This window comes from Phasianus colchicus, chromosome 3 (assembly GCF_987193195.1).
Source record: "Phasianus colchicus chromosome 3, bPhaCol1.hap1.1, whole genome shotgun sequence".
NCBI classification, from domain to species: Eukaryota; Metazoa; Chordata; class Aves; order Galliformes; family Phasianidae; genus Phasianus; species Phasianus colchicus.
The window spans coordinates 89,239,534-89,255,197 of NC_143438.1; the positions used below are offsets into that span (position 1 = coordinate 89,239,534).

A 15,664-nucleotide genomic window follows, 5' to 3' on the forward strand; every position below is an offset into this window, starting at 1 on the left:
GTGTACCTGTTTATCACTGCATCTCAACAGATGGAATTCACTGAGCTCTAATTCAGAGCTCTTAGAAATTGAAATTCCTTTAGATTTTAACAGTTTTTTAAATAGATTTCTGTTCAAGTCTAATATTAATTTCTGTAAAAACAGGCCCTTGTTGCTAAAATGTTAAATGCCCGTTTAGCATTTCTGTTGCACGATCATGCCCTCAAAAATAGTTTTGCTCTACCTCACAATCCTTTCACTCTTCTACTCTTTTTGCAGATTACCATTCTAGCCCATTAATTTCATTTACTTTTGTATAACTATATAAAGACTTTGACATACTTGTTACCTTGGTCATATAAAATAGTCAAAATTATAGATGAAAATCTTACCTAATCACTGTCTTCTCTTCTTGCTTCTTCTGTCTCTCTTGCCCACTTTCTCATCTTGCTCATCCATCAAATTTCAGGATACATTTCTCTCTTTCCTTCTCATGCACTCTGACCTCTCTCTGCTTCTTGGAAAACTCCCTCCAATGACGTACTTTCACCTCACCTCACTTGCAGTGAGGTTTCATAGATTCCTTTTTCCCTGAGCATCTAGGAACTTACATCCTCCTAAGAGGATGCCCTGTGCTCTTTGCTATTCTTAAACCTTGAACAATCCATCCTCTTCCCCCAAACAGCACTGAAGGAGAAATTAGAGGCAACCTGAAGCAGTTGTTTTTTTTTTCTTTTGCCTCATCTTCACTTCCCTAAGGTGCAAGAGACTGTAAGAAAGGGGATGAAAGTGAGAGCTGTGGAACAGAAAGGCAGATCACCCAAGAAGAAGAAGCCAGGAAGGCCAGAGGTCTTGTTTTGAGCTTTCAAATGGGGAGAAGAAAAGAGACAAGTGAAAGCAAACAACAGCTCATACTGACTCCTGGTAAAGGAAGGGAATAGAAAGCACCTGTTATCAAGCATCACCAGCCCTGCCTTAGGTCTTTGAATGCCACCACAAGCCAAATAAATAAAAGTTGTTACAGATTCTGGCTTACTCTGATCAAGAGAAATGATCTTTCATAGCACGTACATACTAGTCCCTGGAGCACTTAACACATTTAATTTCAGACTATGCTATACTCAGGCACAATTATCTTTTATGTGAAAGAAAAATTTGCAAGCTATGTCTATATTATCAATTATTAAACTCAGACAATTAGAAACACATTTAGCAGGTTCTGCATGCATCCATTTCAGAGTCCCTGTGTACCTGCTTCTATCAAGGGAGAAAAAAGATCTGAATTGGAACTTCCATTAAAAGGACAACATGCCTTTAGCATTTCCTTAACCTCTAATTGCAATGTCATCCACTCTAACCCCTCAGTATAAATTTTTAAAGCACATTTCCTCTCCTTTCTTATTACATATCAGGACACTTGGGAGATGAAAGATTTCTGTAGGCCTTCTGAATAGAAGTGCATAATAGCTTGAGCTTGGATAACGTAAAATTTGAGCTGGATAAAATTTGAAAAGAAGAAATTTAGCTTATCTGTTGCCTTCTGTAGTGAGTTAGCCTTGACTGGATTCCAGGTGCCTGAAAAACTTCTATTTCTCCTGAGCAGGACAGGGGGAGAAAATACAATGGACAAGCTTGTGGGTTGAGATAGGGACAGTGATATTTCTCACCAATGACCAAAACAGATTTAACTTAGGGAAGATTAATTGAATTTATTGTAAATAAAAAATAGAGTAAGATGGGGACAAATAAAAACAAAATTAAAAACACCTCTCTCCCCTTTTTTCTTCCCAGGTTCAACTTCATTCCTTTAGTCCTGACTCCTCTATCTCTTTACTTTGTTTCTGCCACTCTTCATCCTCAGGCTTTTCCTCTGCTCCAGTGTTGGGTCCCTCCCATGGGATGCAGTCTTTCATGAACTGACCCCTATGGGCAGCATCCCAACCCTCCATCATGGACTCCTCTCCATGGCTGTAGCTTCATTTGAGGGCCTGCTGTTTTGGGGGCTCACCACACCCACTATGGGTTCCTTTGTGACTGCACATGGAAATCTGCTCCATGTGGTGCCCAACAGCCTGTTCCCCCATGAGCCTTTCTTTGGCTGCAGGGAACTCCATGCCTGGATCCTCCTGTCCACCTTCTGCATTGACCTTGCTGTCTGCAGGGCCATTTCTCTCACATTTTTCTCACTTCTCTCTCCTTTAGCTACTGAGGTAACTTTCTTAAATAAGGTAACACAGAGGTAACACCAGCATCACTTCCATCAGATGAGGGGTGGCCATCAGGGACAGGGAGGTGATTGTCCCCCTCTACTCTGCTCTTGTGAGGCCCCATCTGGAGTATTGTGTCCACGTCTGGAGCTCCCAGTACAAGAAAGACAGAGAGCTGTTGGAGAGAGTCCAGAGGAGAGCCACAAAGATGATCAGGGGACTGGAGAAAAAAAGGCTTTGGGGTGACCTCATTGCAGCCTTTCATTACCTAAAGGGAGCCTACAAACAGGAGGGGAATCAACTCTTTGAAAGGGTAGATAACTGCAGGACAAGGGGAAATGGTCTTAAGTTGAGGGAGGGAAGATTTAGGTTGGATGTCAGGATGTTACAGAGAGAGTGGTGAGGTGCTGGAACAGGCTGCCCAGAGAGGTTGTGGATGTCCTGTCCTTAGGAGTGTTCAAGGCCAGATTGGATGGGACCATGGTCTAGTATTAAATGAGGAGGTTGGTGGCCTTGCATGTGGCAGGGAAGTTGGAGCTTCATGATCCTTGAGGTCCTTTCCAACCCTGGCCATTCTGTGATTCTGTGATCACTCATGGCTTTAGTTCTGGCTTGCAATTAGTCTGCTCTGTACACATCTAGAAGTGTCTGGGCCACTTTTGCAGCCTTCAAACCCTGCAACAAAAACCTTGCCAATGATTTTAATGAAATTAAGAACAAAACATCTCTGGTTCTAAGACCTGCTGACACATGGAAAAGTTCTTGGCTTCTCAAGAGACATAATCTAGTTGGAACTAGCATCCACTTCCAACGGGATTGCCACCCAGTAGATCAAGAACCCATCCAACCTTGCTTCAAACACTTTCAGGGATGAGGAATTCACAGCTTCTCTAGGAAACCTATTCCAATGTTCTAATGCCTCATCACTCTCATGGCAAAGTAAGAACTGCTGTTGTTCTTTTAATGAATGAATAAACAATACATTTTTTTATTATTATTTTTTTAAGGTTATACTTTATTTCTATATCACTGAAAGCATGCTATCACATTTTCCTAGAAGGAAACTGCTGTAGGGTACAATTAGCCCTACTGGGCTTTCTGAAGTGGCTATCTTTTATGCAACAAAAGAGCAGGTAAAGAATACTGGTCATGAAAAGCAAAGGCTGAAGAAGACAGAATTCATATCACAGAACATCCAGTACATCTTGAGAAAGGTCAGAAGGACAACTAGTAAGTGAGACTATGTATGTGCATGTTTATTTTCAGTACATATTATAAGTGTATAAATTCAGATTCAAAAGGTGTACCAGCTGGTTACTAGTGCCCCCTTCCGCTATTGGTAATGTTCTTATTTGTGAAAGCATAATTTAGCCCATTGTGAACCTTTGTTTTCATGGCAGATTCAAATGTAGATGGCTAGATTGTAACATAGCGTATTAGATCTGCTTAAAGATGAACAAGACTTAAATGACTAAGATTACATCTTGCTTTTTCATCTGTTCTTTTTTTTCTTGTTGCTGTTTGATCAGTTTGTTTGTTCAGTTTCAATCCATTCTTCTTTTTGTTTGTTTGTGGGTTTTTTTTTTTTTTTTTTTTTTTTCATATGATACACACAAGAAGAGTGTTCTGAAATCTTAATAATGAGTGGCCTGTGCCTAATCAGATGTTTTATGATATTTAAAACAATACTTTTATTTTCTGGCTCTGAGACAAAGCTTACCTTTATCATCAAAGTGAATTGAAGAACTTTGGGAAGGGAGCAAATGTTTGTTGGACAGGTTCATACAGAGAATTTGGAAGACGTAAGCTCCAGAAAGTCTATCTAAGAAAACTCCTGTAATCCAAAGAAATTAATGTCACTGACTTCAACATATCACTGTCAGATAATCTAGCAATGAATTTCCTTTCAACTCTCTAACCATAACAGACATGGACAAATCTTTCCTGACTTCTTAAGGAAGTCTGTGTATAATTGTAAAGCACTTGCACACTACCATTACAGGGATAGTTCACAAACCTCATCTTGCTTGCAAGAAAACACATAACCTGATTCTACTTTAATTAAATATGCTGAGATGCATATGTAATAACATATCCTCAGACAGGATTGTTTTTTACTGTAGAGAAAGATAGAATTCAACTCCAGTTAAAGATGTTTAAATGTAAATATCTACCTGCATGTTCTGATGGAAATTCACAATATTATATGTTAAATAGAAAAGCTTGAGATTCCTAAGGATACAATATCCTGTCTTCTATCTACTTCCAGTGTTGTAGTACACTTGTTCATATCTGACAGATAAGTGGATGTCTTAGTTATCTCAAATAGCACTAGCAAATTAGCAAATAGGAGATCATAAAGCACTATTTGTGCTTTAGAGAAAAAAAAAGTCCATCATGGTTGTTAATCAGTTGTGCTGAACTTTACGCACTATAATGAGAATTCTGATATCTCATTCATAAGTATACTTCTACATACAGAACCCTGTATAGAAGCACCTCAAATTTGAGTTAAATATTGAGTGTGCTTAATGGTTAATATCTGTAGGATGAAGCCTCAGAAGGAAATATCATACAAAGATCACCAATTACATGACAATAATTTTAAAAATAATTTATTATACATCAGCAAGAAAATCCAATACACTGCTTTTAAGGAAACTGAAGGAAATAAAATCATCAGCTACTGTCAGTATTACATTATTAATACAGACTTAAGACATGACTCAAAGATTTGAAGTTTGATTAATGCAGCTAAGAGAATTGTACTATTTGCGCAGTCCAGGAGGGCTGAGTGAAATTAAGAAGATGGTCTGTATTTAGTGCTACAACTGTAAGTAACTCACAGGAACTGCACTGGTAGTCTCATTGAGTCACAGACAAACCCTGAACTGATGCACTGTGGAACAGGTTCTTCAGTGAGTGAGTGAGATTCTCAAGAACCAGTTCGTGCATTAAAATAGACAGTTTTAATCCCTTAAAAAACATTCTGGAAATATATATGTATTTTTTTTCTGAGCTGAAAGGATATGGGCTTGATGATCCAACACAGTAGCTGCATCTTTAATTTAGAATGCCCATTTATCAGGACCAGAGTGTTTTATTTGCAGTGAATTTGAATCTGAAAAGCTTCAGGCTCGTCAGCAAAACCTATTCACAATTCATTAACCCGGCAGACTCTTTTGAGGTTATGCTCTTAGGTAAATGCCTAGCTCCTAAAGAATTCTTAGGTTTGTAAATAAGCACTTGGATTTTTGCTGTTTCTAGTACTCTTAGTAAATATCCTTTGGTAACTTGAAATTTCTCTCTGCAGTTTGATCTCCTGCAGTGCAGGAAATCTAGATATAAATTATCTTGGTCATGATATATTATGATGCATGGTGCCCCTGGGCTGCACCTTTGATGCCCATTAATGCTAAGTAGACTGCAGTAGAATTAATTTCACTGGATTCCTTTTTCCTCCAGTTTTGTTAGTTTATTTGTTTGTTTGTTTTTTCTGAACGAAAGCAATCTTATACACTTTCAGGCCAGCTGTGATTTCATGTCTTAAGACCCTGTGCTTCCAACAAGAGAAGAATTTGAAGGGGTTATTTTTTACCCAAGGAACTTGAAGCAGAAGTGAAACTGCAGTGTTAAATTTGCTGACAGAAAGGAACTACTGCCATGTTTTTATTAAGTTATCTTGAATTCCTTTTAACTTTCAACAGGATGTGGTTTCTGATAGAGCAGGTTAGCAAAACAAAGGCAGGGTGTAATGAATCAATCTCAGTGTTTCTTCCTTGCATGGCAACTGTTATAGATTTCTCTGTTGTGTTCACTTTGCTTGCTGAGCTGATAGCCTTTTGGTTTGATGAACTGGATCTTTCAAAACATTTAAACTGAGGAGGTAATGAGGGAGTTATAGCTAAGATTTTCATTCAATTCATGATAGATGAAATGAAGGCACCAGCATATTTACTGGCAAAAATTCTCACTCTTGTCTTTGTTTACAGATTTTAGTTGAAATTCTCCAAGGCTTAAACAATCCAGAAACAAATTCCTCCTCAGAAGGTCTCTGATTAAATCAGAACCCATTCCAAGATAGTAGTAACGGTGGAAAGGGGATGGTCCTTTTCCACTGACGTTAGTAATACTTGCAGACTTGCAACCAGGAACTTCTTGCAACTGAGGCTCCTGGCTATGAAAATCAGTGACTAAATAATTGTTTTGATAAAAACAGTTATATTACGATCTTTGACCAAGACTTCTGACCTACCAATGCAGTCAACTCCTTTTCATTAGTGAAGGGACATCTAGGACAAATGTAAGCATGAAAAGGACATATTCAATGATGCAGTCCTGTGAGTTCACCAAATAGAGCTATTATCTCTCATTTAAGCTTACTCTGAATCTACCAGTGATGCTTTGCTTTTCCCTCTCTCCCTCTCACCTTCTCTCATTCCACCTCTCTCCCTTCCCCTTTCTCTTTCCCTCTTCATCTTCTTCTCCCTCTCTCCCTTCCTCTCTCCATTTCTCTTTCCTTTTCCCTGTTCTCTTTTGCCTTTTCACTTTCTTTCTCTCTTTTCTGTTCATGTGTCATTCATGTTATTCACAGACTATGTTATGAATGGCAGAATTAGCTAGTTAATAACTAGAGGAATATGGGACAATTAGATGGTTCACTGGCAAGAATATTCTAGTTGTTCGATGAAAAATCCTGAAAAATCTCTTAGTTCGACACATATAACAAAAATCTTTACACCATTACTAGAAAAGACCACAAGTCCATATGAAATAGGGTATACAGCTGGAAGCTGGAAAAAAATAAAAATAAAAATCTGGGACATTACCAATGTTTAAAGTCTGTTTTAAATTGGTGGGAACTTCTTCCTCATCCCAAACCACTGAGATGAATCGCTTCTGGGTAAATTTCCTCCAAATTTAAAATGTTTTCTTTCTCAGTTCTCCTGGTCTTTTGTTTTTGTTTTGTTATCTTTTTGTTTTTGTTTTTCCATAGGAAATTAAAACATATTAATATTAAGTCTTTGGCTGATGTCTCTGGGAATCGTGTCTATGTTGATGGTGATGTTTAAAAAATTATCTGCAACTTAATGTCTGCAGACTTTTATCAAAACTACTTGCTATAGAATTGATATCACTGATTTCAGTGGAGTACAGCTTTCCTCCCCATGTGGTGTTCTATCTAATAACAAAAAAGAGCGAAATGTCCACAAAATGAGTGTGAATGAGAAAGGACTGAAAGAGACATAAGTTCCGTCAGTTTGGGAGAAAATATGTGCTTAGTGAAGGCTGAAGTAGCTCAGCTGGGAGAGCATTAGACTGAAGATCTAAAGGTCCCTGGTTCAACCCCGGGCTTCAGCAATGTTTTATGGAAGATTTTGCAGTTTCAGTTCTGACCTTGCGACTAAAAGAGACATTGATATCCAGGAAAGACACATGGGCTACCATGTGAGAAGGAACACGGATGGGAACAACTCTCCTTTGGGGAAAGATCGAGAGATTGGTCTTTTCAGCCTGGAGAAATGGAGGTTCTTGGAGTATCATATCAATGTCCATAAGAATCTGGAGGAAGGGTACAGAGAGGGCAGAACCAGTTTCTTGTCAGGGGTTGTATGGGAACTGCTGAATCACAACCTGAACCTCTGATTGATCACCTGAGGCAAGCAATGAGTCAGTCCTGGGAGCACAGGTGAATTGCTGTAAGGGGTGGAACCTGGCTCTACCTCTCCTAGACCCATTTAAGAGCTGACTACCAGTGGGGAAGGATGTCTTTCTGGAGATCCCTCCTTTGGAGTTTTACAGCAAGCTCAGGGCAAGGGTAAGCACTCCATCTATTCTCTTTTTGGTATAATAACCTGCTCAGTCAGAACTGTCTTGTTTATTTCATAATTATAACATCTGTATATTCATTGATTATACAGTGGTACACACAGAACCAGGATAAGAAGCAATAAAACAAACAGGAACAGAAGAAATTCCAAATATCAGGTAATAGTATCTCAGTACCTAGTGTCCAACTGCTTGTTCAGAGATGCTGTAGAGTCCTCATTTCTTGGACATGCCTAAATCCATCTGAACATGTCCTGGACAAACAGCTCTAGGAGTTCATACCCAAGCAAGTTGAACCAAAGACTTCCAGATCTTCCTTTTAACCTCAACCATTCAGTGATTCTGTGAAACCTACAGAAATCATACATGTGTTAGAAAGATGTGCAAATTACTTGCCCAAGAAAGGTGTCTAAGAGCTACAGTTTATTTAGCTTAAATCTATTACTGGATATTACCTTTTAGAACAAATATATTGAAGTTCTAATGCTCTCCAAATGCCTCAGCTAGATTAACAAACAAGCACTCCATTGTCAGAAGCCTAGGATAAACAATATATCAATACAGTCCTTAGATATAATGATTGAATATTTAATTCAAACTTAAACTATTCCAGGAAAATACACACACAGACAGTCAAGATCACCACAAGTATATAGAATAGCAATAGTAGAAAAGAGAAATAGTAAGGTTAAAAAAAAAAAAAAATGCAGATAGATAAGGGGGCACCTCATTATGGTGTTAGTGACTAACAAGGAAAGAAATGCTACTTGCTAAATAATACTGTAGCATAGAAGACAAAACGAACAACCACAAGTTCAGACCAACGAGAAGCTTGGGAGTGGCAGAAACAAGGGTTAAGATATCAGCCCTTGTTTTTAAGCCCAAATTGTTCCATTTCATTATTTCATAATAGAGGAAGATAAAAAACTATCTGTGATAGTGACCGTATTTTCAGGTGCATCAGGATGGAATCCGCAGAACAAAGTAATAGATTGTGGAATTATTCCTGCTATGGTGAAATGTGAAAACCACAGGGGTTGCCATCAACTTTGAATTTCAAAAGGCTCTTGGTAAGGTTACACATTGAAGATAACTGACTATGGGAAATATATATAATCCAGGAGTTTAAAAGTTTTTAAAACTCAAGTAGAGTTCACAGATTAAACTGTCTTCGTTTTTTGTTTTTGATTTGAAGGTCAACTTGTATAAAGTTGGTCTCACAGTTAAGGCATTAAAGTAGGAATTAGGAGATCAGGAACAATCTTTAAATCTATGGCAGATTCAAAATACAACCAAATAACTAGAGATAATTTGGATCCAGGAATTGTTTGAACACGTTAGCATTAAACTAACATGCTATCTGTCAGCCAGTAAGTCACTGTACACAACCACTTCAAAAAATATTTAGGAGACAGAGATGGATACAGCCTCTATCAAAGGTAATTTCTTTTTCATCTCCCTGAACAAGAAAGTGGGCAGAAGAGGGAGGAAGCCGGTGTGGCTTGGTAAGGACGTGCTGAGGGCGAAGAAAGGTGCGCACAAGCTCTGGAAACAAGGATGTGCCACCTGGGAAGAATACAGGGATGTCATACAGACTTGCAGATGTGGGATCAGGAAAGCCAAGGCGCAGGTGGAACTGAACGTGGCAAGGGACGTGAAAAACAACAGGAAGACTTTCTACAGGTACATTGGCCAGAAGAGACGGGCCAAAGCGAGTGTACCTCCTTTGGTAAATGTAAAAGGAGAACTGGTTTCAACGGATGGAGAGAAGGCTGAGGTACTGAATGAGTTCTTTGCCTTGGTCTTCACTGGTGACTGGGACTCCAGTTCTTCTCCCGTCCCTGAGCCCTGCATCCCTACGCCTCTGGATGGGGACTGAGGTGGTAAATCCCCTCCTACTGTGAGGACAGAGCAGGTCCGAGACCGCCTCATGAGACTGAATGTGTACAAGTCTATGGGGCCGGATGGCGTGCATCCCAGAGTTCTGAAGGAGCTGGCTGAGGTGGTTGCCAAGCCGCTCTCCATCATATTCGAGAAGTCGTGGCTGTCTGGTGTGGTCCCGGATGACTGGAGGAAGGGTCACATCACTTCCATTTACAAGAAAGGGAGCAAGCAGGACCCTGGGAACTACAGGCCATTGAGTCTCACCTCTGTGCCTGGGAAGATCATGGAACAGATCATCCTGGATGACATGCTTGATCACATGAGGAAAGGGCGTGTGATCCGTGACAGCCAGCACGGTTTCACCAGGGGAGGGTTGTGCTTGACCAATCTGGTGGCCTTTTATGATGGAGTGACAGCATCGGTGGACAAGGGAAAGGCGACTGATGTCATTTACCTGGACTTGAGTAAGGCCTTTGACACAGTCCCCCACCACATCCTTATCTCCAAACTGGAGGGATGTGGATTTGATGGGTGGACCACTCGATGGATAAGACTGGTTGAAAGGGCACAGACAGAGGGTGGTCATCAATGGCTCTATGTCCAGGTGGAGGCTGGTAACGAGTGGCGTCCCCCAGGGGTCTGTCTTGGGACCGGTGCTCTTTAACATCTTTATCAATGACATCGATGACGGAATTGAGAGCACCCTCAGCAAGTTTGCTGACGACACCAAGCTGAGCGGTGTGGTCGACACAGTTGAAGGAAGGGATGCCATTCAGAGGGACCTCAACAGGCTAGAAAGGTGGGCCCAGGTGAACCTGATGAGGTTCAGCACAGCAAAGTGCAGAGTTTTGCACTTGGGCCGGAGGAATCCCAGGCATCCATACAGACTGGAAGGAGCGGTCCTTGAGAGCAGCCCTGTGGAGAAGGACTTGGGGGTCTTGAGAGATGAAAAATTTAACATGAGCCAGCCGTGTGCCCTTGCGGCTTGGAAGGCAAATGGGATCCTGGGCTCCATCAGAAGAGGGGTGGCCAGCAGGGACAGGGAGGTGATTGTTCCCCTCTACTCTGCTCTTGTGAGGCCCCATCTGGAGTACTGCGTCCAAGTCTGGGCCCCCGGTACAAGAAAGACAGGGAGCTGTTGGAGAGGGTCCAGAGGAGGGCCACAAAGATGATCAGGGGACTGGAGCACCTCCCCTGAGAGGACAGGCTGAAGGAGCTGGGCTTGTTCAGCCTGGAGAAAAGAAGGCTGCGGGGTGACCTCATTGCAGCCTTTCAGTACCTAAAGGGAGCCTACAGAGGGGAGGGGAATCAACTCTTTGAAAGGGTGAGTGACAGTAGGACAGGGGAAATGGTTTTAAGTTGAGGGAAGGGAGATTTAGGTTGGACGTCAGGGGAAAATTCTTTACAGAGAGAGTGGTGAGGTGCTGGAACAGGCTGCCCAGAGAAGTTGTGGATGTCCTGTCCCTGGAGGTGTTCAAGGCCAGATTGGATGGGGCCCTGGGCAGCCTGGTCTAGCATTAGGTGGGATGGGTTGGTGGCCCTGCGTGTGGCAGGGGGGTTGGAGATTCATGATCCTTAAGGTCCTTTCCAACCCTGGCAATTCTGTGATTTCCTTTTCCATGGCTATGTGGCTACATGGCTTTCAATTGGCTCAGAGTATTTCTAGAGTGAGATTAAATATGCTTGGCAATATGGGCATTAGAATATGCCTAATATATTATTTGTTATTAGAAATGGACACTTATAAAGCAGAAAAAAATTTTGCTCCCAGGAGGAAAAATTTTTCATAGAGGAAAATTACTTCTAATTGTTAACAGCATTTTCCTTGAAAGCATATCACACCCCTTCAAGAAAAGAAAAAGACAGACCTAAACTCACAAGAATGAATGGAAATATGCTATTCCTTGAAGTAATTTTAATTCTGACCACAAAGAAACCAACCAATCAAGACATTAAATAGGTTATTTTGACTAGCTATAGTATTTGGTCTGATCTGAAACATGGTATATATAAATTTGTTAACTTGTATGTGACTATTTTTCTACACTTCAAACACTATTTGTGTTTGCAAGTCTTTAATAGTATTCAACAATGCAAAAACCATATTCCCCTTCGATAGAAATCTGTACAAAAACTCAGATTCTGACTATTCTTCTTAACCTTCCAGTGGAAAGGAAATGTCTCTTTCCATCTCTCATGTGCAAATGCTGCCTCACTGCTGTAATCAGCTACATTTTTATCACGGACTCTTCAAGTAGGTCATTCTAGTTTTTCATGAGTAGTTATTTTACCTCCATGAATAACGATGAGTTAAATAGACTTAAAAGGACTCTGAACACTTTGATTAGGAATGTTTCAATTGATGAATGAAAGATAAATTTGACCAGTAACTGAGTGTTTCCAGGATCAAGCATATTGGATCCTGGTAACTGTTGTTTGATTGTAACTGTTGCTGTGGATGCAGTGTTTTTTACTTTGAAAAAAATGAAATAAATCTAATAAACCTGCTATTATTCTTGAACCCTTAATTTGCTAATCTCCCTACAGACTATGCAAGAAATGCATATCAATGGCTTACACATCATTTTGTACAGTGCAGTCATTCCCTTTTTTGAAGTTGTGGAGTATAATCATAATATGAATAAACATAATAGGTTATTAAATATATAATAAAATTAATTGTACCTGTCTATTGCTTGATAATAGGAATTGCCACAGTAAAAGAGCAGATCGTATCAGTAATGCACAAATGACTTTAGATAAGATATTAAGAATAAAAATAATAAAACTGCTTAAAAAAAAAATTGAAGTGAAAAAACAGACTTGGAGAAATTAACACTACTTGGCTGGATGAGGAACTGGCTGGAAGGCTGGGCCCAGAGAGTGGTAGTGAATGGAGCTGAATCCAGCTGGCAACTGATCATGAGTGGCATTCCCCAGGGGTCAGTGCTGGGGCCTGTCCTCTTCAATATCTTTATTGATGAGGGCACTGAGTGCACCCTCAGTAAGTCAGCGGATGACACCAAGTTGGCTGGAAGTGTCGATCTGCCTGGAGGTAGCAAGGCCCTACAGCGGGATCTGGGCAGGCTGGATAGCTGGGCTGAAGCTAGTGGGATGAGTTTCAGCAAGGCCAAAGGCCAAGTCCTGTGCTTTGGCCACAACCACCCCAGGCAACGCTACAGGCTTGGGGCAGAGTGGCTGGAAGACTGCATAGAGGAAATGGACCTGGGGGTATTGATCGATGCTCGGCTGAACATGAGCCAGCAGTGTGCCCAGGTGGCCAAGAAGGCCAATGGCATCCTGGTTTGCATCAGGAATGGTGTTGCCAGCAGGATCAGGGAAGTGCTTGTCCCCCTGTACTCAGCTCTGGTGAGGCCGCACCTCGAGTTCTGTGTCCAGCTCTGGGCCCCTCACTGCAAGAAAGACATTGAGGCCCTGGAGTGTGTTCAAAGAAGGGCAACAAAGCTGGTGAGGGGGCTGGAGCACAGGCCTTATGAGGAGCGGCTGAAGGAGCTGGAGTTCAGTCTGGAGAAGAGGAGGCTCAGGGGAGACCTTATTGCTCTCTATAACTACCTGAAAAGAGGTTGTAGTGAGCTGGGGGTCAGCCTCTTCTCTCGTGTAACTAGTGGTAGAACTAGAGGGAATGGCTTCAAGCTGTGCCAGGGGAGATTTAGGCTGGATCTTAGGAAATACTACTTTTCTGAAAGAGTGGTCAGGCACTGGAATGGGCTGCCCAGGGAAGTGGTGGAGTCACTGACCCTGGAGGTGTTCAAGAAATGTTTGGATTTTGCGTTGAGGGACATGGTTTAGTGAGTGCTATTGGTGGTAGGTGGATGGTTGGACTGGATGATCTTGAAGGTCTTTTCCAACCTCGGTGATTCTGTGATTCCAAATTTAGGATGAGACTATGGTTTATCCCAGGAAGAAATTGAGGGTACAGTAACTGGAACATGATATGTTCCATCTGAAAACCAGGTAGTAATTATTTACTGGGGAGTGACTGAGCGCTGGCAAAGGTTTCCTACAATGTTGTGGAGTCTCCCTTCATGGAGGGGTCCCTGCGCAGACTGGTCCAGTTTTTGGCAGCCCTGCCCATGACAGGCAGGTGGAAACTGATGATCTTTAAAGTCCCTTCCAACTCAAGCAATTCTATGATTTTATAATTCTATGATTCTCTGAATAACAACTTTCTCTGCTTTCTGCAACTAAGCACAGGAATACAACTCATCTATCAAATCAGATCTTACCTGTTTAAATAGAGGTAAAAGATGTCCCCTAGGGAAGCTCCTCATTCATCTCTGACTTAGCTTGTGTCTGGGCCAGCTGATATTTTACCATACAAATCTACAGTGTGTAGTACATCTTGAGAACCCTTTCCAATGTGTTTTGCATTTAGTCACCTTTCCAGAGAGAAAGGAAATCATAATAAGATGTAGGTGACTTTCCACCAGTACTACTTACAGTTGTGAAACCATCATAGGCTTATATGCTTTTCCGGAGCTTTTGTGACTGTCATCCTGAACAAATACTAGTCTTGTACAATGCAGAATGAGACCTATCCTGTTGCAGATAAGTCATGTTAATACAAGAGAAACATTGAAATATGCAGTCCTTATTTACTTTGTGCCTAAAATAATTAACTATCTCTCTGTATAGTTCTTGCTTGCCATGAAGTGTGTCTAATAGATTTCACTACAGTGAGCTAAGTTTGTGAAACACTACAGATGCTGGTCCTGAGAGTGCCTGCACTTCTCTGCATGTGCTCCTTTGTTAGCAGCAAAATCCCTCTTCTTGCAACATCTTATCCATAGGATAAGCTCAGCAGCACAGAGAGGCATCTGCTTGCTGTATTTATGGGGACAAGAATCCAGTCGTTTCTTACTGCGATGAATTTCTTCTGTCCTGCTAGCTTGATGCTTTCTTTGCAAACAGCCTCAACTGTCTGCAGTGCCTTCTGTCATGTCTAACATGAATGCTGCTTTCATTTCAGACCCCATTGCAAGGAAAAAATAATCTGCTGAAAACCTCAAAAATTCTCATTTGTTGGCAGTTGATCCTCTGAAAACATGCCTGTTGGCTTAATAAGTGACTTGTGATTTATGAGGATAGTTGCAATATCTAGAATTCTCACAGAGACAATAACAAACAAATAATTAAAAGTTATCTCAGCTAGGGCTGAGTGAACAATGAGTGAATGTTTATATCCTACCCAGCAAGTGAAATAATTATTTTGCTCTTTCTGCATGAAGAAAGTTTGTAATTATATACCTTAATTTGGGGAGAAAGACCAAACATGTTGAAGGCATTATTCCCACCTTTTTTTTTTTTTTTTTTAGCAAATTTGCCACTGTTACACAAAACTATTCAGGGCTAATGTCCTTAAGGTCAAAGTCTGTTCCCTGCCACCAAGGCTGCTCGTGTACATTAGACAACTATTTTCCCTCTTAAAAAATGCAAGAGAATTAATAAAAGCATTATCAGGACCAACTGAGACTCCTGCCTGTAAAGCTCTACATTTATTATCCTAATTTCTCTTTCCTTGTCCCTTGCCCAGGAACCATAAGTCAACGTTTCCCACTGGCAATATTTACTAGAAGGAAATACGGAACAGCCATCCTGCAATACAGTGCCTTTGCAAAGAATCTGATATATTTTTTCACTTCTTTGTGGAAAATAATGACCTCAGGCAGGCTGCTTGCTTCTGGAAAGACAATTTGATTGTCAGGCTGTTATACGAAATGGCAATTCAATCTACAGTATACTGT

At 40.9% G+C, this 15,664-nt stretch overlaps 1 non-coding gene across 1 annotated transcript; it reads left to right on the forward strand.

The window, feature by feature from the left end:
- Window positions 1-7,474: 7,474 nt before the first annotated feature.
- TRNAF-GAA (transfer RNA phenylalanine (anticodon GAA)) lies at window positions 7,475-7,547 on the forward strand. Its single transcript has one exon. It is a non-coding gene; the product is annotated as a tRNA-Phe (tRNA).
- The last annotated feature ends 8,117 nt before the right edge of the window (window positions 7,548-15,664 follow it).